Genomic DNA, 27,671 nt, shown 5'->3' on the forward strand with positions numbered 1-27,671 from the left:
GCGCTGTAAGTATCATTTTTTTATTTAGATTACGTCTGAACAATTCAGAACAGCCACATGAGTTAAACTCTGATTTTTCAACAACAGCTACAATAATAGCTTGCACTTATACAGTGTCTTTCATGTAGGATGAACATCTTGAAGGACGTTCTTGAAGAGATGATAGAGATCACTGAACAGGGAAGAAAGGAGGGGGATTTTTAGGTGTTGATCAAGGCATAGTCAAGCAGCTAGAGTGAAAGTTTTAAGGTGGTTTTAAAGACTTGGAGAGGAAATGCAAGGCAAAAAGATTTGGGGAGGGGACCAGAGTGGCTGAAGGTTCGGTTATCGATGGATAGAGTGAGGAACCAGCAGTAGACCAGAGATGGAAGAGCATAGGGTACAGCCAGAACCAATCTTCATTCTACTTTAATCTGTGCATGCTTTGAAAAGGAAAATACTATGAATATAGTTATGATAATATAATAATCCTTGCATTTGATATAGCAACTTATCACGTCTTCGAGATGTTTCAAAGTGCTTCACAGAATATACTGTAAAGCGAATGACTGTATATTTTGCAGGCGAAATGCGACAGCCATTTGCGCATTGAGTGATCAAATTATTATTATTATGGATTTTTTTCTACTGATTGTATTTAAAAATTAATCTCTGTGAACAGAACTCATATTTAATTTAAATGAATCACTGGACTTTAGCTAATGTTCTCAGGAGAGCATCTGTACCTGCAATCAGATGAGCAGGAAGTACTAATCATTTAACAACATATCCTAAAGCAGATGGCTTTCATTCGCCTGCTCTTCTCAGTGATAATGCTGCCCGTATGTTTGAGTATCAAGCTCATTGTTATTCAACAGGAGGCAAAGTAGCTGGAAGCAGTTACCTTCATATTATTATATAAGCAAGCATCTCATCCAAATGTTCTATTTTAACTATATTAATGCCAGTCAAACTGTGTTCTGCAGGTCCATTGCAGGTCATGTAAAGGCTGCAATGTTCCTCTGTACGTTCAGTTCTGCTTACTTCATGGGGAATCTGCGCATCATTTTTACAAGAGATGTGCTTGTGCAGTTGTTGTACTTATCTTCAAATGATAAATAAATACCAGCTTTACCACCACCAGCACACATGCAGGAGTGGCCATGAGTGACAATAAATCATCAGTCAGTGTTTATTGTGTGATAGACTTTCTTTATCCTTTGAATGTGACATTAAATTGAGGTCCTGTGACTCAGGCGGATGTTAAAGATCCCGTGGCACTATATGAATAGGGAAGAGAGTTTCTCCCAGTGTCTTGGCCATCAATGCTCCTAATAAAATGGGACATTGCGGTATGCAAATTGACTGTTTGCCAACATAACATAAAGTCACTGCACTTTACAATATATCATGTCAAGCACATTGCAAAGTCAGTCTGGATGATTACTGTTATAATTCAGTTTTTATATACACAAAAAGGTGAAGAATATTCCTTAACCCATTTATTTTCAGATGAAATATCTGACATTCCATTTGATTCGATATGACATGACATCTTTCACCCCATTATTTCGGTTGCAGACTATTTACAAAAGACCAATTTTAACTTTCTTTCTTCCTTTTCTGAGTGCAGTGACTCATCCTGGTGTGTGGATTTGTAGACACCATTGATGCATGCGACACATGTGTATTTCTGTGATGTATTAAATGCATGCATACACAGTAGATGACAGTGGCTGATAGAAAAGATAATAATAATATAATAATAATAATAATCCTTGCATTTGATATAGCGCTTTTCACATCTTCTTGATGTCTCAAAGCGCTTCACAGAATAGACTGTAAAGTGAATTGACCGTATATTTGTGGGCAAAACACGGCAGCCAATTGCGCACAGCAATGTCCCACAAACAGTCATGGACTGAAATCTATTCCCAACCAAACCTATTGTGTTTGTAAGAGCTGCAAGGAAACATGCTCCATATGCTAGGGAGAAGGGTTAAGGAGTGATACGTTTTTTTATTGTTCCAAAATAATTATATTGTCTTGTGTGTGTCACATTAAACTTCTCCCCCCCATTCTCTCCAGGTTTTGGTCATCCTGGCTCAGTTGGTAGCACTCTCACTCTGATTTAAAAGGTTTTGGGTTCAAGCCTTATATCGGGACTTTGAGCTCATAGTCTGAACTGATATCCCAGTGCAGTGTGTGCTGCATCTTTAGAGGGGCGGTCCTTCAGATGAGATATTAAAGGTCCCATCTGCCTGTCCAGGTGGATGTTAAAGATCCCATGGCATTATTTTAGAAGAGAGGGGAGTTTTTCCTGGTGTCCAGGCCAACAATTTCAGAAACAATTGGTTTGTGCAATATTGTTGTATGCAAATTGGCTCAATAATCTCACCACCAACAACAACAAGATTCCATTTATAAAGCGCCTTTCACGTCAGGAGGACGTTCCAAGGCGCTGCACAGTTGGGTCATGACCCGAGCAGGGGGGAAATGGTCAGGGTGAGGGGAGGGAAGGGAGGGAGCGAGGAGGGGGGAAATGGTCAGGGTGAGGGGAGGGAAGGGAGGGAGCGAGGAGGGGGAAGAGAGTCTCCTGTTTTATCTGCAAAGATCTCATAAAAGCATAGCTTCTGGATATCCGTTCTGGAGTACGTAATCTCTGCCATAGGAACCTCTGTTTCCTTTTCTATTCGCAAAGACTATAGGAGGAAGTTAACACAAGCCAGGACATCAGACACCCCAAAGTACAGGTGTTGCTAATATTAAATCATCTTGAATGTAGCTGACTTATATACGACACGGGTACACTTCCTGCTGTTTATCCAGGTAGGTTCAGTGTTACCATAAGATGTAGGAGCAGGAGTAGGCCATTCGGCCACTTGAGTTTGCCCCGCCATTTAATAAGATCATGGCTGATCTTCTAACCTAATTCCGTTTACCCGCTCTATCTGCATATCCCTTAATCCCTCTACTGAAGCGTTTATCTTCAATGTTACCAGGAGCCAAATGGGAAGAAACCTGTCTCACCATGACAATTTTTATCGAATTTGGTGGAAACTAAGTGGAGTTAAATGCCCTTATCAGTCTGGAAACAAATTAACTTCACCATAAAAATAGTGGTTAGCAGACAAGCTCCCCAACCCTAGCTGACATCATTAGAAACTCATCTGCATAGTCTTCTTAGTTCCAAAATAACCATCATCTAGGTTCTTTGGAAGAGGTGCTCAAAAGCTGACTTTTAATAATAATTATCCTTACATTTGGCACAATACAATTTACAATTATTTAGTGCTTTTCACATCATGAGGACGACTCAAAGTGCTTAACACTGTTGGCTAGGCACCAAGCTGAAGAAAGATGACTGAAAGATAAAGGGCTTTTCACATTAGAAGGATGTCTCAAAGTACTGTACAGGATGTACTGTGAAGTAGCGTGACCTTGTGTATTTTGTAGGCAAACACAGCAGACAGTTTGCACACAGTAATGTCCCACAATTAGCCTTTAAGTGATTGATCAATTTTATTTGGGGGATTTTGGGCCAGGATACCAGGATAAACTCCCTCTCTTTTCGAATAGTGCCATGGGGTCTTTAACGTCCACCTGAAAAGGCAAATAGCACCTCGGTTTATCATCTCATCTAAAGCATGGCACCTCCGCCATTGCAGCACACCCCCTGCACTGCACTGAACTTGAACTAAATGATTTGAAAGTCTCGACGTGGGGTCTGAACCTATAACCTTCTGACTCAGAAGAGACAGTGCTACCAACTGAGCCAGGTTGACACCTAAACTTCTGTAAGAATCTCACAGAAAATGACAATCATCCCCCAGAACGTATCAAACAGCAGCTTCCTCCCCTTGTAGTTACCTTCCCCTTTAACAACTACGGTTGGAGAATTGAGTCAAAGCAGAAGTTATTGACTGGATTCTATAAATCATTACCAAAGAAAGGTCAAAGATCTAGCTCAGACTCTTGGTCTCGCATGTGAAAAAACGTATACAGTAGTTTTTAGGTACCAATGTTGTTGAGCCTCGTAAATTGCACCACTCAATGTTTAGATTACTCGAATTATGCAGCGAACGTGTTTTAAGGTCTATTTTTACTGCAATTTGGTAACATAACTTACAGTGCAACTACTAATGGAGTTTTTTTATATAGAAGTCTCTTGTTGATTATGATCCTCATTTGTCTTTTAAACTGAGCCCTGAATTGTAATCTTAAATTAAACATTATTTTAATGAGGTATGTGGTATTTCTCTTTAGCCTTGCTGTGGAACTTTCCACAGCTCATTTAAACTCTCTGGCTGGCAACTTGAATGCTTTTTTAGGAAAGTAAATTTCAGGAGACCAATCCATCACTTATATTGTTCCACGCCCTTGTGGAGACAGGCATGAAACACTCTGTGATGCACAATAAATAATGACATAAGCAGCTCAACCAACTTCCCATCAACATTTCAGCATGCTAAATCCGTTATTTTGTATGGCATGTGTTTGTATTTCACACCGCTGAGATTTACAGTGCATGTTTTATTGTTGCTCAGTGCTCTACTAGTCATTAGATAGTACAGTTAATTTCTGCAGTGACCGTATCACAAAATGATATCTTTTCATTTTGCCCAGCCCCTTGAAAAGGTAGAAAAAATTGTGGCTCTTTCACACTTCAGCCCTACACCACCCCCTCAAAAAAAATACTAGTGAAGCGAGGAGTCACATTATTCCTCCAATTTGCAGAGGTAAAGGATCATTGCTTGATGTGCACTGCTGTGATTTTAGGGTAATTAGTGGGTAAAAGGACTGAAGATACCAACATTTTTGATTAATTAAGCCAGACTGTCAAAAAGAGCTTCCCATGATGGTTATGATCCACATACTTTGACAATAACAGGACTGTGGAGTCCTATAAGCTCAGTGGTTAGAGTACTCGCCCTCGCAAACGAGAGACCTGGGTTCCTATTCCTGGCAGCGCGAAACCTTGCGTAAGTTTCCTTACTCCACGCATCTGATAATAATCCCTCAAGAAAAAAAGAATAAATTGGTCACTTCAATCCACGACTGTTCGTGAGACACTGCTGTGTGCAGTTTCGCTGCTGCATTTTGCCCACAAATATACAGTCAATTCACTTTACAGTATATTCTGTGAAGCACTTTGAGACGTCCAGAAGGCATGATAAGGTGCTGTATCAAATGCAAGGATTATTTATTATTATATTATTAATAAATGAAAATAATAATCCTTGCATTTTCTTATTACACATCTCAAAGCACCTCATAACATTTCTGTGACATGAGGTGATTGTGTATTTGTAGAGAAATGCAAAGACCAATTTGAGAACAGCAATGTTCCACAAACAGCCATGGAGTGAATGACCAATTTATCTGGAGATTTGTTAGCCAAGACAACAGGAGAAACTCCATTCTCTTTTCAAAGAGTGCCAGGGGATCTTTAGCAACCACCTGTATAGGGAGATGGAACTTCAGTTTCAGGACAGCATCTTTGACAATGCAGTGCTTTCCTTGTACAGTACTGGATTGTCAACTGGGACTGTCCTACAACCTTTTGACCCAAAGATGAGAGTGCTACTAATTGAACCACCCTGACACAATGTGTGCAGATAATCCCAAACTATTATAACCATAGCTCTTTATATCAGCTGTGGTTTTAAAAAAACTATTCAGAAAAAGCTTTCACGACTAAAAACTTGTAATATTTTAAAAAATTTGTGAAATAGTGTCGGTATGGATTTCTTTGTATCAAAAATACGACACCTTTTGAATGCATAGCATTCCATGGGTTCCAATAACAACAAAATTAAATTTGTAGAGCGCTTTTCACGTCAGGAGGACGTCCCAAGGTGTTCCAGTAGCACTCATCAAATAATAGGGCGTAGACTTGCTGAGCAAATCATAAAAGACAAGCTTGTGCTGTGCGACATGATATCATAATCTGTGCTATTTCAGAACTGACATACATCCCCATTCTAACAAGCTGGGACACATTGCAAAGATGGACAAGGTGAAAAACCGGAATGTAGGAAAGTGGAGACAATTTACAAGGAAATTGAGGAGAGAGCCTCTGGTGCAGAAACTGGGTGTGATAAAAAAATAAGCATCCTTGGATTGTAGGTGTGGCAGAGAGCACCACTAGGGAAGATTCAAGTACTTTTGTAATATTGAGAGTTGCCCAGGCCATCAGTACTGAGGGTAATTTCTAAACAGTGCTGTTTAGGGTAATCTGCGGGTAACCGGACTGAAGCCATTGAGGAGCAGCGCTTTACCTTCAAGTAATCCATCCTTTTTTTTTCCAATTGGCTGCTGCATTTAGCCCACAATACATGGTCAATTCACTATGTTCTGTGAAGCACTTTGAGACGTCTTGAACATGTAATAAGGCGCTATATCAAATGCAAGGATTATTATTATTATCCTACTCTCGAGTCTTAGACCTCTCATTGTCATAATCATAGTTATTTGGGGCTGAGATGGCTCCTGACATAAGCACACCTGCATAGTTCTCCAGCCTTCTGAAGCTCTGTGCTATCGAAGATTAAGATAATAATTTACAACAACGGGTATTTATATAGCACCTTTCATGCAGGGTAGCATCTTGGAGGGCTCAATAGTGGATAACTGGGAGAGAGGGGAGGTGAATGTAGGCAAGGTCAAAGAGGGAAGTCTTTGGATGCGATCTGAAGACAGGCAAGGAGGCGGCAAGGCGAAGGGATTGAGGCCGAGAGTTCCAGAGTCTTGGGGCTTAGAGGCTGAATGCCCGGCTACTGATAACAGAGTGGAGGGAACGAGGGACGTGCAGGCAGCTGGAGGCAGCTGAATGAAGGAGTGGGTACTTAATTTATGGATTATTCATAGTTTAGCAAATATAATTTGAGAGCGCAGAAGAACCACTGATGTACATGAAAGAAGATAAATGGGGCAAACAATGGTAAATCAATAGCAGTGCTTATTTTGTCAGCAAAGATATAGTCAAAGATCTCATGGAAGAACATTAAAGATCCCATGCCACTATTCGAAAAGAGAAGGGAGTTTCTTCCGTTGTCCTGGCCAACAATCCCCCAAATAAAATTGGTCACTCACTCCTTGACTGTTTGTGGGACATTACTGTGCGCAACTGGTTGCCGCATTTTGCTCACTTTACAGTATATCTTGTGAAGCGCTTTGAGACAATTCAATGATGTGAAAGGCACTATATCAAATGCAAGCATTATTATTATTATTAACTTTTCCTATTATTGAGATCACGCTAATGGGTCTGTTGTTGCCAGGTTTAGTTTTGTCACCCTTCCTGAATATGGCAATAAGATCTGTTTGCTTTCAGTCTGTTGGCCACAATGTTCTGACTCAGAGGTGAGAGAGCCAGACTGATGATGAGAAGATACATTCTGTTCCAAGGTGATCTTGCTATTGGTGAACTATTCAAGTTTTTTATGTGTTGTGATTTGTAATGAGAGATGATGAAGATCAGTACAGATAGCTGATTTGGCTAAGTGTTGATTTTGCTGGCAATGTGGTCAATAAACATTTAGATCATTGTGTATTTGACTTCAAAGTACTTTGGTGCGGAGATAACATACTGCTATGGTTTTACTCCTTTTCAATCTCTGTGTTATTAATGTGTTAAACAGTAACTTTAAAACAATTTATTTTTGGAAAACGTTCAAACATTTTTACAGGATTTATGAAAAATAGCTTCTCTTATCTTAAAATCTCTTATCATTGCAGTTAGACAGCCCGTCACAATTTTAAACATAATTTTATGAAGTGCCTAGCAAAAATGTTCTCTTTCCGTAGTTCTTGAAAGGTTTTCCAAGCAAAAAAGGAATTTCTAAACACAATTCATGCAAAAAGTTAAACCTTGTGGTCTGAAAAATGCGGTGTGTGATCTGATCATTAACATTGGTGACAAATTTTAAAGCTGAATGGGGACTGAAATTCTAGGATCCACACGACCGTGTCTGCAAATCATCGCCAGGAGCAAAATACCTCACAATATGTGGGGAGAAACTCTCCCAGATCTAAATTTACTCTATTTATGTAGCATTTTACTGGTCCAAAATTTGGCAAATTATTTTGGCAAAATGCCGAGTCTTAACTTTGAATTCAGTTTTCTTAGTTTCTAAAATAACTCACAGAAAATCGCGTTCAAAAGTAAGACTGTATTTAAAAATGTGGACACCCTGAAACATTGCATAAATAGCATAAATCTAGACCCAAGTGGAATTCCTCTCCAATGATGTGATAATTTCATATACCACACTTTTCATCTGTGTATTTTCATGGCTGCACCTGGTTTGAAATGTATGCCAAATTAATAGAGGGAAAGGCACTATTTCCTGCTGCAGTAACAATCTTCTTAATAGTAAAAGGATAGCGACCAACAACAACAAAATTACATTTATAGAGCGCCGTTCACGTCGGGAGGATGTCCCAAAGCGCTGGACAGTCAGTGGTCGGGACCCAAGCAAGGGGGAGGGGTGGTGTAGGGGTGAGGGAAGGCAGAGAGGTGGGAGAGCGATCGAAGGCACGGTCGAAGAGAAGAGTCTTGAGACCGGCCTTGAAGGAGGCAAGGGAGGAAGTGAGGTGAAGGGACTGTGGGATGGAGTTCCAGAGTGTAGGGGCAGAGAGGCTGAAAGCTCGGCCACCGATGGTAGGACGGTTCGAGCGGGAGACATGGAGCAGGCTGGAGCCCGATGAATGGAGGGAGCGGGCAGGTTGGTAGAGAGTCAGCAGGTCAGAGAGATAGGAGAGGGCAAGGCCATGGATGGCCTTAAAAGTGAGGACGAGGATCTTGAATTCGATCCTCTGAGGGATGGGGAGCCAGTGGAGTCGGACGAGGGTGGGAGTGATGGGGTCACGGAGCCTGGTGCGTGAGAATACACGAGCTGCTGAGATTTGGATGATCTGCAGCTTGTGAAGGAAGAGTTGGGAAGGCCGATGAGGAGGGAATTTCCATAATCAAGCCTTGAGGTGACGAATGCGTGGGTGAGGGTTTTGGCAGCCTAAGGGGTGAGGCAGTGGCGGAGTCTGGCAATATTGTGGAGGTAGTGGTAGGCAGTGCCGGTCATGGCGCGGATGTGGGGGAGAAAGGACAGTTCAGGGTCAAGCAGGATATCCAGGTTCCTGACTGGCTTCGTGAGGTGGTGTTATGAAATTAAAAAGCGATTATTTGTTAATTCTTTGGGGAGAATACAACTAGCTGCAGTCTGTGTGACTGAATCACACAGAGGCTTAATCTTAACTTTACAGCTGACTTTGTTAAAAATGAATCTAGGAATCATTTCTTTATACTAAGCCTTTTGAGGGCAGGTAGTGCCCTGCAAGGCCATATATGCAGAATCAAAAGAGGCATTTAAAAAACAGACAGATAGGCAAGCAGTCAGACACAGACAGAAAAGTGCCATATCAAGCGATATGAAAATCAGTAGGGATATTTGATTCAAACATAAAACTGGTATGATTTAAGAAAATGTCTCAACCAGCTGAATGGGCAACCATTGGTACTATGCTTCTTACACTTTTTATTTAAGGTGTTCCAAAGGGGGTTGCACTATCTTTAGTGGCATTAGCCACAGGCCTAATAACTTTGCGGATTAGTGCTGTATATCCCCAGGACTGGAGCCTCAATCCTCTCCTTTTTGTCACCAGCATGCTTGATGACAACATCGGCAGGCATGGAACTCACTTCCATTTGTATGCAAATGACACCCAGCTCTACCTCTCTGTTTCTATCCTCGACCACATAACCACTGCTGTTCTGGTAAAATGCCTGCCTGGATCAGTGTACATTTCTCCAGTTCAATGTTCCTAAACTGAGGCTATCCTCCAATTAGTGTCTCCTTGCCTCAGGTGCTGAACGTATAAACCTCCCCAATTGCTCACTCCAACTCACAAAGTACGTGAAGAACGTCTCCATTTTAATCGACCCTCAACGCTCCTTCAAACCTTTCATTTCGACTGAGCCAGTCCAATCTCTTCTATCAATACAACTTTGCTGGCTTTGCCATTACCTCACGCCCAAACCTGACAAATCCCTAAAATAATGTCACAGTAATAGAACCATCTTGTACACCTTTTACCTCTGGAGGTCAGGACAATTGTTTGTACTTCGGAAAAGGGGGTGGGGGCTGAACATGAATTGATTGGAAAGTACCAGATGATTCAAGAGCTTTGAAGGGAATATCTTAAAAGAAAGTTACCTTGGAAAAATCCCAGCTGCGTTACAATATCTATAATCTTGTACTAAATTCTCAGGCTCATTAAGAGAAAACATAACAATGACTTGTCTGGTAAATGGGGAGAGTTCTCTAGCACAGTAAGGATGCCCTACTAAAGTTGAGTTTACGTTCATCTGGGGAATATTTTCCGAATGTCCAGAATTAGCACCATTCGGACAATAGAAATTCTGGTTTAAAGGTGTTTGGATGCACTGTTTAGCCCAGGTCATATTTCTGACAGGTGTTTAATACAGTGCTTAGATAGGTTTAACTGGACCAAAATGAGCATGTAAGTCAATTATTAGGGTCAATGCAAAAGCCTTTACAGCAGCTGTGATGTAGTTCACGGTTGGAGCGAAGCTTTCAGACCACCGACATTGTGAGGTCAGTATGTTCCATGTTTTTTTATACAGTATACAGAATGTCCAAAATACACAGAGTGTTTATATTACTGGCGTATGATCATACACATCAAACACAGGAATGAGTGGTAGCAAGTTCATTGGGTTGTACCATATGTTAAACAAAATAATTTAAATTCCATTGCATTTCAGTGATGTTCTCAAATAATAAGGGACTGTTAGCAATTGCAATACTTGTGTGTAAAACTCCAATTCTATCTGATGTAGCATAAGACTTGTATGCCCACAATGCATGAAAGCATAATATTGTTTACTCCAAGCAGTTGAGATAAAATCTAACTGATTCAAAATAATCCTGTGTTTCCTCCACCACACATAAGACGTTTAATCCCAATAATAGCTCTTCTGATCTCCTCAAATGCTGGCTCACTGTTACAAAATTTGAGTTGTAAAATACTTTTAATATAAAATTATACCAAACAGGCGTTTCTCAGACAGTCATGCTTTTAAAATCACGACCGCTGAAAGACTAACTGGCTTTGTTTTGAGTTCAGAGTAACCTGTGTGTAATATTTCAATTGACAGTGAGGTGCAGAAAATTGCCTATAACATGCAAAAGGTACCAAGTCTGTCTGAATCCTGAAGTACAGTATATTATCATTTAATATTATTACAGTTCTGCTCAGCTCATTTAATGAGATTTTGTCAAGTGTAAAATGAGGCACTGTGTCAACCTAAAGGGGCATCTGCCATATGATCTTTGTAGAAGCATCCTTAGATAATAAATCAGATTCTTTAAAAATAGGACCATTTATAGTAATTTATAGTTCTGAAGAAGCTTTCCAACATGTAGGTTGGACACAGAATGACATGAGCACTCTCTGTGTTTTCTTAGTTGATATATTACAAATGCAAAGGAACCCACAAAGTCATCTCAATTATCAAGGGGACACTTCAAGTCTGGGCCAAGCATTTCTACTGTACCTAACTGAAATTGCATCCAGGGCTGTGTTTCTACGTCAAAAAGAGCTGAGGTTATTCACTGATTCATCTTTAAAAGTTTGTAAGAGAAAGCAGTTGATTTATTACAACACCAAAAACACTTGCATTTATATAATGCCGGTCATGCGGGATAGTGTCTTGGAGCTCTGAATTATTCTTTGAATTACTGTATGTTGTGGTCATCTTATTTTCCAATCTTATATAATTTGGCAACCACAAACCAACAACAAAATTGCATTTACATAACACCTTTCACATCGGGAGGACTTCCCAAGTCTCTGAATACATTTAATTATTACAAATACATTTATTATTTTAACCTGCAACTCTGTGTTTGATAGCTAATAATCTCCACTTTCTAAACTAAATTGGTGGTATAGGAAGAGGTTCCCCTATATCCAGTGTGATCTATCAGCCCAAAGGGTTCATTATTAGCTCCAGTTCACATACTCTAATTGCCGATAGGAAATAATGCAGTTTTCTTATTATAGAGGATTTGACAATTACTGGAGCTGTGATGTAACCATTACCCAAATGGAAATCAGTGCTAACGACGCCAGTCTCCAAATGTGCCTCATTTCCTCATCTTCTGCTCTCTATTCACTCTAACTTCCTCCTTCTGTTCATTCCTATTCCTAAGAAATTAGATCTATATTACACTTCAAACAACCCCTCCAGGGGGAGGGGGAGGAAGGTGACCAAAGTTGTGGTCGAAAAGAAAGATCTTCAGAAGGGACCTGAAAGTAGGAAGAGAGGGAGTGAAGGGAGTGAGGAAGGGAATTCCAGAGCCTCGGGGCATAGTGGCTGAAGGCACGGCTGCCGAGGGTGGAACGGAAGACTCGGGGGATGAGGAGGAGGCCAGACCCAGAGGATCGAAGGCAACGGGCACTGTTTTGAGGAGAGAGGAAGTCAGAAAGGTAGGGGGTTGCAGAGGAGTGGAAGGATTTGAATACAAGGGTGAGGATCTTGAAAGCGATCCTCTCTGGGACAGGCAGCCAATGCAGTCTGACAAGAACTGGGGTAATCGGGCAGCGGAGTTTGGTGCGGGTGAGAATGCGGGCGGCAGAGTTTTGTATAATCTGAATTTTATGGATGTTAGTGGAGGGGAGGCCGTGAGGAGGTCATTAGAATAGTCCAGCCGAGAGGTGACAAAGTCATGGACCAGGGTTTCAGAGGCTTTCGGAGAAAGGTATTGGCGGAGACGGGCGATGCGTCGGAGGTGGAAGAAAGCGGTGCTGGTGAGGGACCGGATGTGGGGGAGGAAGGATAATTGGGGGTCGAACCTGACACACAGGTTGCGTACGGGTTCGGAGAGTTTTAGGGGGAGGTCGAGTAGGTGGAGGAGGTGATAACCGTGAAATTTTAAGCGTTGACGAGAAACCTGAGTTCAATTCCAGGCAGGGCGAAACCTTGGGCAAGTTTCCTTACTCCACACGGCTAATAATAATCCCTCCAAAACAAAACAATAATAAATTGGTCATTTTCAATCTACGACTGTTTGTGGGACAATTGGCTGCGCAATTGGCTGCCGCGTTCACCCACAAATATACAGTCAATTCACTTTACATTATATTCTGTGAAGCGCTTTGAGACGTCTAGAAGATGTGAAAAGTGCTACATCAAATGCAAGGATTATTATTGTTATTATTAAGTTGGTGGGTTTCATGGAGGTGATGGTGGGTGAGAGGGAGGAGGGAGAGATGGGGAGGAAGGAATGTAGGATGGGGGTAGTGGTAGGAGCTGATGATGGGGAGGGTGAGGGGGACAGAGAGGGTGTGGTGGTGTGTGACAAGAGGCAGGTGGATGAGGCTGCCTGGTGGATGTTGTGTATTTTAGATGAATAGAAGTCCATGACCTCCTCGCACTTGGCATTGGATATGAAGATTGAGGAGGTCTGAGTTGGGGCACGGAGGAGGTAGTGGGTGGTGGAAAAAAGGATATTAGGATTTAGGATTTTAGGATACAACTAGTTGTACCCAACACACACTCAGGGGTACCCAAACCTTGGCTCTTGCTAAGCAGCACCTGATACTTTCTGGAAATAGATTAGCAGACTGTGCCCCTCCAGATGGAGAGTGCACATTTCTGTTCCAGGCACATGGAAATTTGTGTAATTTGTCCAAGGATTATTACATTTACATGCATTGATGACATACATATACTTCCAAAGATTTACAAAGAATGTCCGGTAAGGAAACAAGCCACTCGGCCCAACCAGTCCACGTAGATGTTTATACTCCACACGAGCCTTCACGCATTCCTTTACTCCCTCCCATACCCTTCTATCCTCCTCTACCTCATGTGAAGGTATAGCTTCCTCTTGAATGCATCTGTATTATCTGATTCAACCACCACTTAAGGCAACAAGTTTCACAATGTCACGACCCTCTGCATGAAATAGTTCCTCCTAAATTCTCTTTTAGATCCCCTAGTCGCTATCTTATATTTGTATCCCCTGGTTATGTATTCCCCAACCAGTGGAAACAGCCTATTTATGTTAATCTTATCAAACTCTTTTAATCATGATAGCAGTAATCTGCCATCCTTTGAATCGTCCTCATAAACCTACTCTGTACTCATTGTATGACTGTTAATCCTTCCTATAGTGTGGAGATCAGAATAGGACACAGTACTCCAAGGTTTGAGATAAATACAACATCACTTCCTCACTTTTATATCCTATTCCTCTGGAACATTCTATCCCTCTGGAGAGTCTCAGTCTGGTTTAAATACTTTTAAGCATGGTGATGAATTTCCATGTCAGATACTTGGCTGAACAAAAGGAAACATTATTTGAATATCAAGATAACATTTACTATTCTCAGGTCCTGAGACTCTGTCAACAGACTGGAAGGATAAAATCTAATTAGGTGTAGGGCCTTCTTCATCTAGAGTCAATAATCCTTGCATTCCTTGTCATCCAGTAACAGAGTGCAGGTAACTTCAAGAACCCAAGATTTTCCTGAAGCAGTTAAAAGGACATTTTTTCATCGGATTTATTTTAAACAAGCAAAAAGATTTATCTGATTATTTGCAACTGGCGTTGATTAATTATTTGGCTACTGAAATTGACTTTTCCTGTTTGTGTTACACTGGCATTGTTGCAGAAATGCTCCAGCTTGGGATCAAGTTCAATGTGACCAGATTATGCATTTCAAAAAGTTGTTTTCTGGCGTACTTTGCTGAATTCTGTTTCTATTCTGCATCTCTTTCAGCTTGAGTTACAAAATCTCCAATTATACGTTGAACCACAATAATTTATAGCCATACTTCTAGTGGTCTGCGTTTTGCGTGTACCCATAAAGGCTTACTCACAGTGTGTCATTTTTTCTGACACTTGTTATTCCCGAAACATAAATGTCACACTGGCTGCCTGGAAATCAAAGACGCAATGCATGATTTACACATTAGAAGTTGATGATGCAGTTTTGTGTTTTGTAATTTGAAGGCCGCACACTATGTTCTTGGCATATTCCAATAAAGTCGCTAGCACCAGTGTCAGTGATGTGTGTATACATTGTTAATTAAGGATTCGCCTCAGTGAAGCTAGATTCTGTTATCATCTTTATTTGGTGCATTGGCACTCTCATCTATTTGACATTATTGCCATTTAGGGAGGTGAAAGAAAGAGCCTAGTAGATCACAGCTTGTTTCTTCATTGAAGAACTTCCCTTTCCATCTCAGTTTTGTTTGAAGAATGACACATGGACAAAACATAGGCTGGAAGAAATTCAGCATGAGCTATCACCTAAAGTACATTGTGCACAATTGGTTGCCGCATTTCAGCCACAAAATACACAGTCACTGCACTTTACAGTATATTCTATGAAGAGCTTTGAGATGTCTCAATGACGTGATAAGGCACTATATCAAATGCAAGGATTATTATTAACAAGAAGAGAAATGGGTAAAAGAGATTAAAAAAGGGGAAAAACAAATATGACAGAGAGAAGATTGAAAGGGGGGAAAGAGAGACTAGTGAGATTTGGTTTTGTACTTTTCATTCTCTTCTGTCTCTGGAGTTATCTTTCTTTGTATTTCTGCCTCTGGAGTCTTTCTCTCTCCCTTGATTGCTCTTGCTCTCTGTAAACTTTCTATATTATCCATAGTTAGTAGCGCATGAAACGTTATGAGAATGTTTGATGAAGCCTGCCCATAAAAGCTTTGACCTGACAGGACAGCCTGATAAAGGCTGAGAGTAATTGGTCTGTTTCATGAAGTTGTCCTTGGTTTACTTTGCTGGGAACTGTGACTGATGAAGTGTTTCCCTTTCGTTTCTTTCTGAGCGCTGTCAAGGATTAGAAGTTATATTGCTCTGTTATCCATTGATCTCTTACAATGTCCTGACCTGTCCCTACAAACTCTACACTTGTGCTTTGAATTCCCAGAAACTACACACTCAACAGCCATCAACTAAGTTTAGTCTGCCTTCTCCTTTGCATTGCTAGTTTGGTAATCCTCTCACACACATTGTTTATCTGTGCTCTCAAGTGCATTTTCTGGTTTTGTCGTTTTATTTTCCCAGCTTGGTCTTTTAGTTCCGTACAATTAGAGTTGGCTTCATATCTATTCCTTACTATGTGTATCATTTATTCAGTATTACCTTATGTCATCCTCTCCTCTATTCTCCAAGCTTTCTCGATAATGTTATGAAATAGAATAGATATCATCAGTATTATTAGTAAATCTATACTTTGCTTCAAAATGATTTGGGTATAAATTAGATCTGTAATTGCCTAAACACAGAAGCTAGATTGACTGGGAGTTGATGTGCCTCTGAGCTCTCTTTACTCCAGATGTTTCTTTTGTCCAGAAAACCCACCCGAGTAGAAATTCCAATGAGGTTACATAAATAGACCTTTTTTTAGTGCCTTTTGTAACGCAAAAGATATGCAGTGGGATAACCTGGGATTGTCAGACAGTTACATTTGAATAGTCATAAACTGGAGCACCAGCCGTGTGTTTTTCAAATCACTTCAACTGCCTCAGTAGGAGCAACAGACAAGGCTTACACTGCCTTGCTGTCAGAAACGTTGTGTTCCTCTAGCCATGTCACTGAGGGCAAGCTCAGTGAAGGAAATAAAGCATACTGCTGGCCTTTCTCTCCTTCACTCTGTGTTAATCAACACCCTCTCTGTTCTGACATCCACATCCTGAAGAACAGAAGAAAATCTCATCCTCCCCAAACTCCCAATGCAGAAGACAACTTAAAAGTTAGTAAAATGTGGGAAACTTTTGCTGTGCAACCTCAGTTTAAAACGTAGCAGAATACCTCTTGTGCATTCACATGCAATCGGCTCCTTCCAAATAGTGAACTTTCAATTTGCCATTATAATACATTCAAGTCATTAACACACTGGAATGAAATATATAATCCTGATTAATAACACTGATTACTAACAAAACGCATCCTTGTTTCTTTTCCTATTACTTTAATGTTTCCAATTATGTTTCTAATTCTCTCCCAGCTGGCATCTGCCTCTCTGCTCCTGTTCTTGCTAAGGTGTGGTTCCTCGGACATTTGTCACCCTCCATTATCCCGCCCAAGTGGGCATTATTCATGTGAAAGTCTTGGCAGTGAGTTTTGGCAGGCTACTGTACTGTAGAGGACATCACAGCTGAGCCTGGCATCTGCTCACACTGCCCTGACTGCCACATAGGCATTTAAAGGATATGTACCGAATAATTCCATACTTATTGAAGAAAAGCCAGAAATCTTTCTTCATGTGTTAAATTGCTTAGACCCCTTCCCCTCTTCCCTCCCCCTTTTCATGTGCTCTGCTTTTCCTAAAGCGCTCTGGGAAGCCACCCTGCGTGAAGGGCGCTATATAAGCATAAGTTGTTGTTGTTACTCGGCATCTGACCCTGACTGCAAGACATTATCCTACATAAATTTAAATTGTTGGTGTTGTCAAGTAACTTGGCCAGCATAACTTGAGGCTCATTTTCTTTGTGCGTGTTTTAAATAAGAGTCCTTACTGCTGTGAGCTCATCTCCTTAAACTTTCATGGTCTAAGAATTTTTAATTTACCAAACTTGGAAGGAAGGAATGCATTATGGTAATTTTAATACAGTAGTTCTTTATCAAAAATTCTTCGCTGCACATCTAAATAATCAACGTTTTTTGCTTTACCCTCGAAGAGGTGTGCGGACTGAACCTTAATTCCTGAAGCTTCAGACTGTCTACAGATAACACTTTACCATTCAATCTGTAGCTGTTTTTCCTAAAGTGCAGACAGTTGAATTAATGTTTTTGAGTGGTAGCATAATTGGTCTGATAAAATCATCCATTTACATTTGTTCGGTTTCTCTCAGCTGACTTGCATATCATATGTACAAATATTTTAAAACATATTTTTTGTAATGGTAGTATTATAGTTATACCTCCCAGCCGTTCAATTTCAAGTGCCTCATCTACAAATCCATCCAGTCCTTGGCACCTCCTTATTTCTCCAATCTCTTCCTACTCTGCTCTTCTGTCCGTCCTGTCCACTCAGCTAACTTGGGCTTGGTACAAGTCCCCTGCCCTCTCCTTGCCATGATCAGTGACCAAGCTTTCAGTCCTATGGGGTTTATAATCCCTAGAACACCCTCCTCTATGATTTTTACCCCTTTATATTTTTAAATCCCACCTCAAATTGTGCATCTTCAAATGCAGTTATCACCATTTTCCTTTCTGCCTCCCCACCTCCCTTGCTTGGTGTCCAGCCCTATCACCATAAAGCTCTCTGGAATGTTATGCTAAGTGAAGTGTGCTCGATGAATGCACGTTGTTGTAACTTTATTAGCGGCATCAGCCTGGCTCAGTTGACTCTCTCTCTTCTGAGTCAGAAGATTGTGGATTCAAGCCCCACATTGTGACAGAAAGGGTAATCTGGTCTGACACTCCAGTGCAGTGTTGCGGGATCACTGCATTGTCGGAGGCACTGTCTTTTGGGTTAGATATTAAAATCTGCCTCTTTGGGTGGACTTTAAAGATCCAATGGTAGTATTCAAAAAGAGAAGGGAATTTCTCCCAGTGCCCTGGCTAACAATCCCTGCATTAAAAAATTGGTCAATCACTTCCTGGCTAATTTTAAGCATGGTGATGGGTTTCTCCAACTGATAGACAAAAAAAAGTGTCATTTAACACTGAAATTGCGTGAAGATATGTTGAGGCATCGCTGACAACTCCTGCTTAAATAATGTGCAATGCAACTGATGAGCCTCAGCTGGTGGTGTAGAAAAATGACAATTGTGATGCTCTCTTCATATGCTTTATAAAGTGTCATTATGGTTAAACTGTTAAGTAATATGTGAATTTTGTGCTTTTGAAGTCTTTAATAAGCAACAATTTTATTAAGAAATCGTATTAGAATTCCAGCAAGTTGTGAGAACTCCCCTTGGGACGTAGATCATATCAGAGTGGAGTTCCCATGAATTTGGCGCAATTCCGGATCTCCCATTTGCAACCCAGATTCCTTATTAAGGGATCACGGCAAGAAATACTACAAAATGGACTCCATCTAATATTCACCAAGCAACTGCAGAGAGAAGGCAATTGGAAAGTAGCCTGGAGAAGCTGAACATCTGCATTTAGTATTTAATAAAGATAAAGTCTGAGAAGGATATCCAGCTGCTGAAGGTTGGAAGCCCAAAAAAGTGAGGGAACTGTTTGTGTGAAGGACACAGCTGTGAGTGTGCACCACTGTAGAGATTTGAAAAGTATAGGACCAAGTTTTAGTACAATATGCTCATATTGATGGAGAATAACGATCAAAGCATGTCTGAATTCAAGGAAAGTGCTGAAACTGTTATTTGTAAGGTTTTTGCATGAAACAAAACAGCGCTGATGATATGTGTGTGTACAACTGCAGTCCTGAGGAATTGTATACATTTTGGTAGTACCAGACTCAAACATTATTTGGCATTTATATGATTTATAAAGATAAGACTTATGTGTGTTTTATTGTATTTCAAAACCCATTATCCATATTTCGGAGAAAGACATAGAAATTGGGAAAGTAGCTTATAGCAACAGTAAAACCAAAGTCCTCCTCCATTCTGTTCTTTTTCATGTTGGCCCAGGTCTTTTAGAATAAAGTGATTTCATGTGGGTCTACATTTAGTGTCACAGTGGATCTACACTCATTGTTTTGTGTATTATCTTCAATGCAGAACCAAGAGACATGGATGATTACATGATATCATGTCTTTTAGCTCATCGTCTAGTCTAGGTCCTGTCTTCTGCTTGTTCAGGTGGGGATCCCATGGCACTATTCAAAAAGAGAGGGGAGTTTCTGCCGGTGTCCTGGCTAACAAACCTCTAGTTAAAGTTCATCATTCAATTCATAACTGTTTTTGGTACATTGCTATGCACAAATTGGCTGCTGCATTCGCCTACAAATACGCAGACACCACTCTTGACAGTAAATCCTGCGTAGCGCTTAGATGTTTCGACGATGTGATAAGATTCTATTACAAATGCAATGACTATTATTTTTATTTTGAAGTCAAAGGACAATTCCTGAAAAACTTGAAATGCCGATAGCAAATAGCTAGAATTTTAATTACCTACAAAAATGCTGTATAACTCTTCGGAAAAGTAACTCTAGAGGCTTATATTCAATATGTATATCTACATTTCTTCCACGAGACAATTGTATATTTGATTAAGCAGACATAACTAATACTACCCACCCAGTGTCCTTGGCAAAGTATGTGTACAGATTTACATTTTTTTCATTTTTTTTGCCTGTGTTCATATTCTGGCTGTGGACCCCTGATTCAGCTTGTGCTCAGCTTGGCTCAACCTTGGAATGTTTTGGCATGCCCACTGCTACTGTGCATGGAGTGGTGCTGGTAGTCTGTCAGTCCGCTGCTTGCAGTGAATGATGGGACTTGCAGTTCTTACATTGCAGAAAAAGTGGTTGGCCGCACAGTTAGTTTCATTGAGCACACCTTCGTTTTGGTTTTGACTTGTGTTAAATGTTGAATGCAAAAAATTGTTTACCTGGTGTGAACTGGAGGCTGGGGTGTTAACTTTAAATTAACTTTTATTAACTTTTCCAATATATCAAATTAACAAAAAGGGTCTTGCGTTGTTACACGTAATTCATAAATGTAAGTGCTGCAAAAATACTGTGAGTTAGTGATCCATGAGGAATAGTGCTATTTCCTGCTAATCTTGCTCCATATGGAAGTTAATGACCTTTAAACTCTCAGTGAATATTTCTGGAACAGAATCTCCTTCTCAAAATGGTTGAAGAGCTACAAAGGGAAACGATTTCTCCACTTTGGAGAGCATTGCTTTTCCACTTTTATTTTGAACATATATATTTTCTCCGACAAATCCAGTGACTGACTTCACAGAAAAAAATCTGTGAAGCGTTTTTAATTATTCTACATCAAATGAAGAATTATCATTAGACGATCATTGCAAACCATTTTGCCATCAATATTTGTTGCCACAAAGCTCTAGTTTTAGAGCAAGCACAACCTCTATTGGGCAGAATTTCCACCTGGGCCATGTTTACTCTTTGTGCAGGATTTCAGTGTCCAGAATTTGGCGAATTGTTGAATTCAGTCTGAACATTGATGTCCTTTTTTTGCAATTCTTAAAATAACAAGAAAAAACGGTTTCAAATTTAAGGCTGTATTTAGGAATTTGCCAAATTCTGTTCGCTCTAATATGTCAATAGAGTAAATCCAGTTGGAATTTCCTCAATATATGCAGACAAATTCACATATATGTGATCATAAAGTAAGCAATTTCTTGGCAATTGTTATAGAGATCCAATCTTTCTTCCTTCAGAATAGTAGAAGATTATAACACATGACAGTATAACACTTGGTTACTTATAAACAATGGAACATATGTGCAATGGAAAAAACTGCTGCAGTCTATCTAAATGCTCCCAAAGTCCAAAGTATTGTACAAGAATACTCTAATTCCTAAACTTATTTCTCAGCTCCCTTCTAAATTTGCTAATATTATCAGCCCCCATAACCTCCCTGGATAGACCAGGCCACATCTATACCACTCTCTGTATGAAGTAGTTAAAGCTAAACTGCGTGTTCACCATCTATCATCTGAACTTGAAGCTGTGCTCCCTTGTTGTAAAGTTTGTGGTTTTACCAAAATGATATTTGGGGCTCATAATCCTTAAAATCCTTTCTTCTTTGTATGATCTTGGCTGTTTCTTCTGATTCCACTTCTACAGTACCTTGCACTGAGTCTGCAAATCTACATCACCAACAGATACCAGGGATTAGATAACTAGGGATTTCAGTCAGACGCCTGAGATATCCCATTCAAAATGTTGCACAAGCTCTGCTAGTAACTGCTAATAATAATCTTTGTAGTTGATTTAAGTCTCAAAGCACTTTATAGGGAATTACTGTATTTGTTGGCAAACACAACAACAAATTTGTGCATAGCCATGTCCTGGAAACAGTGAACATCCAATTTATCCTCAGGACACTGGGAGAAACTTCCTTCTCTTATCAAATAGTGCCATAAGATCTTTAACGTCCAATTCAACAGGCAGAGGAGACCTGGGGTTAAAATTTTACCCCAAGGAACTATTCCCTGCTGCCTTCTCTTTAGCCAGCTACTAATTCAGGTGCCTGTTTTTTCCCTTGATAACCAGTAACATCAGTTTATAAAGGAGTCTCTTGTATTTGCCAAAGTCTTGGATACAGTATCTAGAAGCCTCTTATGACTTATGACTTACCCCTGCCAACTTCAGATGCCATCTCCTCAGTAAGGTTAGACCTCAGCTGGAGTATTGTGTCCAATTTTGGGCACCTCACTTTAGGAAGGATATCAGACCTTCGAGAGGGTGCAGAGGGCTACCACAATGGTACCAGGGATGATGGACTTCAGTTATGTGGAGAAACTAGAGAAGTTGGGATTGTTCTCCTTAGAGCAGCGATGGTTAAAGGGAGATTTAATAGAGCCATTCAAAATTATGAAGGGTTTTGTTAAACTAGATAGGGAGAAACTGTTTCCACTGACAGATAGGTTAGTAACCAGCAGATATAGATTTACAACAACAACAACTTTGATTTATATAGCGTCCTCCCTCCTGAACAGGGTCTCAGAGTGCTTTACAGTTTAGGATCCTGGGACCAAGCCAGGGGGAGGGGTGGGAAGGTGACCAAAGGCGTGGTCAAAAAGAAAGGACTTCAGCAGAGATCTGAAAATGGGAAGGGAGGGAGCGAGACGAAGGGAGTGAGGAAGGCAGTTCCAGAGCCTCGGGGCATAGTGGCTGAAGGCACGGCCGCTGAGGGTGGAGCGGAGGACTTGGAGGACAATGAGGAGGCCAGACTTGGAGGAACGAAGGCAACGGGTACTGTGTTGAGGAGAGAGGAGGTCAGAGAGGTAGGGGGTTGCAGAGGAGTGCAGGGACTTGAATACGAGGGTGAGGATCTTGAGATCGATCCTCTCTGGGACAGGCAGCCAGTGCAGTCTGGCAAGGACTGGGGTGATCGGGGAGCGGAGTTTCGTGCGGTGAGAATGCCGAGGCAGAGTTCTGAATGAGTTGGCTTTTATTGATGGCAGTGGATGGGAGACCGGCGAGGAGGGCATTGGAGTAGTCCAGCCGGAAGGTGACAAAGGCATGGACCAGAGTTTCAGCGGCTTTTGGGGAGAGGTATTGGCGGAGACGGACGATGCGTTGGAGGTGGAAGAAGGCAGTGCTGGTGAGGGACCGGATGTGGGGGAGGAAGGATAATTGGGGGTCGAACCTGACGCCTCGGTTGCGTACGGGTTCGGAGAGTTTTAGGGGAAGGTCAGGTAGGTGGATGAGGTGAGAACCGTGAGATTTTAGACGTTGACGACAGCCGAAGAGTATGGCTTCTGTCTTGTCAACGTTCAGCTGAAGGAAGTTTGCGCTCATCCAGCCCCTGAGATCTGACAGGCAGGCTGGCAGAACATCAGGGGACTGGGGGTCTCAAAGAGAGGTGGAAAAGTAGAGTTGGGTGTCATTTACACACATGTGGAAATGTACCCCATGTCTGCAGATGACATCCCCAAGAGGGAGCATGTAGATCAGAAAAAAGAGGGGGCCAAGGATGGATCCTTGGGGTACCCCGCAGGTGACCGGGTGAGAGCAGGAGGAGAAGCCGTTTATGAAGATGTACTGCTGGCGGTTTGTGAGGTAGGACTCGCACCAGGCGAGTGCCGTTCCACTGAGGTGGATGACGGAGGAAAGGCGGTGGAGGAGGATGGCGTGATCGACTGTGTCAAACGCGACGGAGAGGTCTAGGAGGACAAGGAGACAGAGGGAGCCCTGGTCACAGATAGAGAGGATGTCGTTTGTGACTTTCACAAGCGCAGTCTCTGTACTGTGGGCGGAAACCGGACTGGAGGGGTTCGAAGAGGGAGTGGGAGGAGAGGTGTGTGAGAAGTTGGTTTGCAACAACATGTTCTAGAACTTTTGAGAGGAAGGGCAGGTTAGAAATAGGGCGGTAGTGGTTGGGGGTTTGAGGGATCTTGGGAGGGTTTTTTCAGGAGGGCGGTGATGACAGCAGTTTTGAGGGAGGCAGGGACTGATCCGGAGGAGAAGGACTGGTTGATAAAGTCAGTCAGTAGTGGGCAGAGTAAGGGGAGCTGTGTAACCAGTAAGTTGATGGGGAGGGGGTCGAGGCAGCAGGTGGTGGGTTTCATGGAGGTGATGGTGGGTGAGAGTGAGGAGGGAGAGATGGGGAGGAAAGAGTGCAGAAAGGGGGTGGCGTAGGAGTAGATGATGAGGAGAGTGAGGGGGACAGAGAGGGCATGGTGGTGGGTGACAAGAGGCAGGTGGGTGAGGCTGCCTGGCGGATGTTCAGTATTTTAGTTGAAAAGAAGTCCATGACCTCCTCGCACTTGGCATTTGATACGAAGATTGAGGAGGCCTGAGTGGGGGCACGGAAGAGGCAGTGGGTGGTGGAAAAAAGGATTTTAGGGTTGTTTTTAGCCTCCAAGATGATGTTAGAGTAGAAGGCCGTTTTTGCGCATGTCAAAGAACGGCGGAAGCTGTGGAGATGCTCAAGCCACAGTTGGCAGTGAACTGTCAGGCCAGTTTTCCGCCATCTGCCCTCGAGCAGACGGGTTTGGGTTTTTTGGCGGTGGAGAAGTTTGTTGTACCAGGGGATCGGGTGGGTTTGCAGATGGCCCTGTATTTTAGGGGGACGAGGGAGTTGAAGGTGGAGGCGAGGCACTCATGGAGCAGCTGGACGGCTGCTTCAGGATCTCCGCGGGTGGAAGGCCAGACGGATAGGATGTTTGAAGTTGAGAGGGCCTTTGTGATGGTCTCATGGGATAGCCTTTTCCAAGGGCGGTAGAGGATGGTTGAGGGCTTGGTGGAGGAGAGAGGGATGTGAGAGGAGAAGGAGATGAAAAAGTGGTCCGAGAAGGCCTTGTCCACTATGCTGAAGTCAGAAATGTCAAGGCCATGGGTGATGATGAGGTCAAGTACATGATCACGGTTGTGGGTAGGTGAGTTTATATGGAGGGTAAGGTTTAGGGAGGAGAGGAGGGCAGTGAAATCGGCAGAAGTGGTGCAAGGGAAGTTTAGGTGGAGGTTGAAATCGCTCATTATGAGTAGGGGCTCGGAACAGAGGGACAGGGAAGAGAGGAGAGTAGAGATGTCTGTGTGGAAGGAGCCGGGGGGCTTAGGGCGGCGATAAACAAGGAGGATATTTGGCAATAGAACCAGAGAGTAGATGAGAAGAATATGTTTTACACAGAGTTGTTACAGTCTGGAATGCACTGCTAGAAAGGGTGGTGGAAACAGATTCAATAACAACTTTCAAAAGGAATTTCGATAGGTACTTGAAAAGGAAAAATTTGCAAGGATATGAGGAAAGAGCGGGGGAGTGGATCTGATTGCGTAGGTCTTCCAAAGAGGCACAGTGCGCCGAATGGCCTCCTTCTGTGCTGTAATATTCTATGATTCTATGATTCTATGATTCTAAAGTAGTTAAAGTAAAGTGCTTGCTCACTTTCTACCTTCCGAGCTTGAAGCTGTGTTCCACGTTGTAAAGTTTGTGGTTTTACCAAAATGTTATTTGGGGCTCATAATTCTTAAAAACCTTTCTTCTTTGTATGATCTTGGCTGCATCTTCTGATTCCACTTCTACAGCACCTTGCAATGAGTCTGCAAGTTCACAACACCAATAAATATCATGGATTATCGCATGGTTCGAGTCCTACTTAAGAAACTGCCAACAATATATCTCGGCAAATAGTTTTTCCTCCTGCCCTAACCTGGTCACCTGCGGGGAACCCCAAGGCTCCATCCTTGGCTTCTTTCTTTTCCTTATCTACCTGTTTCCTCTCAGACATGGGGTCAACTTTCACACATATGCGAATGACACCCAAATCTACTTGTCATCCTCCAGCTGCGACTCCCAGTCCACTGATGTCCTGTCAGCTTGTTTGACGGACACCAATGAGCGCAAATTTCCTGCAGCTGAATGTCGGCAAGATGGAAGACGTACTCTTTGGCTCCCGTAAACGTCTTCTCTCCTGCGGGTCAACTCCTCAACCTCCCCTGGCTCTCCCTATGACTCACCGAACCCATGGGCAACTTAGGCATCATGTTCGATCCCCAGCTTTCCTTTCTACCCCACATCCGTTCCCTGCCCAGGAAAACTTTTTTCCACCTCCGTCACATTGCCCGCCTCCGTTCATACCTCACAACCAACGCAGATGAAACCCTTGTCCACGCCTTCATCACTTCCTGGCTGGACTATTCCAATATCCTCCTTGCTGGTCTCCCCAGCTCCTCCATACACCAAACTCAATTAATTCAAAACTCTGCTGCCTGGATACTCATCGCATAAAACTCCATGCCCCCATCGCAGCAGTACTTCCCAATTACTGAATGGAATGATTTCAAGATCCTCTCACTCATTTTCAAATCACTGCATGCCCTCGCACCTCTCTACCTATCCGATCTGTTTACCCCCACTCCATCATCTTATAGACCCAAACTTTGTGGAATATTGGGCCTCCCATTTTAAAGTAAGTGCAGTACTCACTATAGGCTGGCCAGCCCTCCTGTCAGCCAGCCCTGGTGACCACCTTCACAAATTAAATTTAATTGGATGTAATTTAAATTCATTACTTGCCCTGAAATAATCCCCATTGGGTCCTAAAATGTACTATTGGCTCTATGTCCCCTTGTAGCCTGCTTTTAGAAATCACCAGAGGCCCCATTCTATAAATCTTCAAGCTTCCCTACTGAAATTCCTCTTTATGATGGGGTGTATGCAAACAAACACTGCTGGATGCCCAAGTCAACCAGAAAAAATATTTCTTTTTTGGCAATAGATAGTATGAGATAATGCCGCCAGGAGATTTAGCTTTAGTGTTTATGTGGATAGTTTTGCGGGCTTAGAATCAATATTAGGGTCTGTGCCTGTTAGAACTAAATCTACCTCATCATACTGAGAAACGTGAAAATCATTCATCCCATCCTAAAATAGTTACACTGATGGATTTGTCTGCAATAGCTCAAAATTACTGGCTTTAGTGCCAGGAAGATACATTTTGAATCTTCTCCTCCAAGTCATGGACTTTATAGGGACAAGGGAACTAACTTCCTCTGCCAACTACTCTCTATAAAAACATCAGGACTTATCTATTCATGGAGGGGAAACAGATGAAGATCATTGGGGCTGCAAATGTAATTTTTAATAAAAGGATGTGGGGACAAAGGCACAGCATGACTGTGTTACCAAAATTATATACGTGATTTAAACGGTTTAAGATTCTTAATACAAAAGAAAAGAGATGGGATTGTTTCCTACAATTTAATAAGTAAGAGTAGTGAAGTCTAAGAAATGGTACTATGTGGTAGTGAGTTCAGCTGATGTGCATTCTGCTGATGTGCACTTAACAACAGCATTTCTTATTAACCAAATACATTGACAAAGTGCCCTGTGTCAGCCTAGCTCAGTTGGGAGCACTCTCATGTCTGAGTCAGAAGGTTGCTCTGTTCAAGTTTCACGTCAGGACTGTGAGCTCCTTGTCTAAGCTGACACTCCAGTCCAGTGCTGGGGCCTTTGCTGCATTATCAGCAGTATCATCCTCTGGATGAGACATCACACCAAGGTCCCATCTGCC

The 27,671-nt window shown here is 42.0% G+C and overlaps 1 protein-coding gene across 1 annotated transcript in view; it reads left to right on the forward strand.

Moving 5' to 3' along the window:
• wdr27 (WD repeat domain 27) overlaps positions 1–27,671 on the forward strand; it is a 215,713-nt gene that overhangs the window by 177,492 nt on the left and 10,550 nt on the right. The gene's annotated exons all lie outside the window — the stretch shown is intronic.

The sequence above is a fragment of the Callorhinchus milii genome, unplaced genomic scaffold (genome assembly GCF_018977255.1).
Source record: "Callorhinchus milii isolate IMCB2004 unplaced genomic scaffold, IMCB_Cmil_1.0 Scaffold3, whole genome shotgun sequence".
Classification (NCBI taxonomy): domain Eukaryota; kingdom Metazoa; phylum Chordata; class Chondrichthyes; order Chimaeriformes; family Callorhinchidae; genus Callorhinchus; species Callorhinchus milii.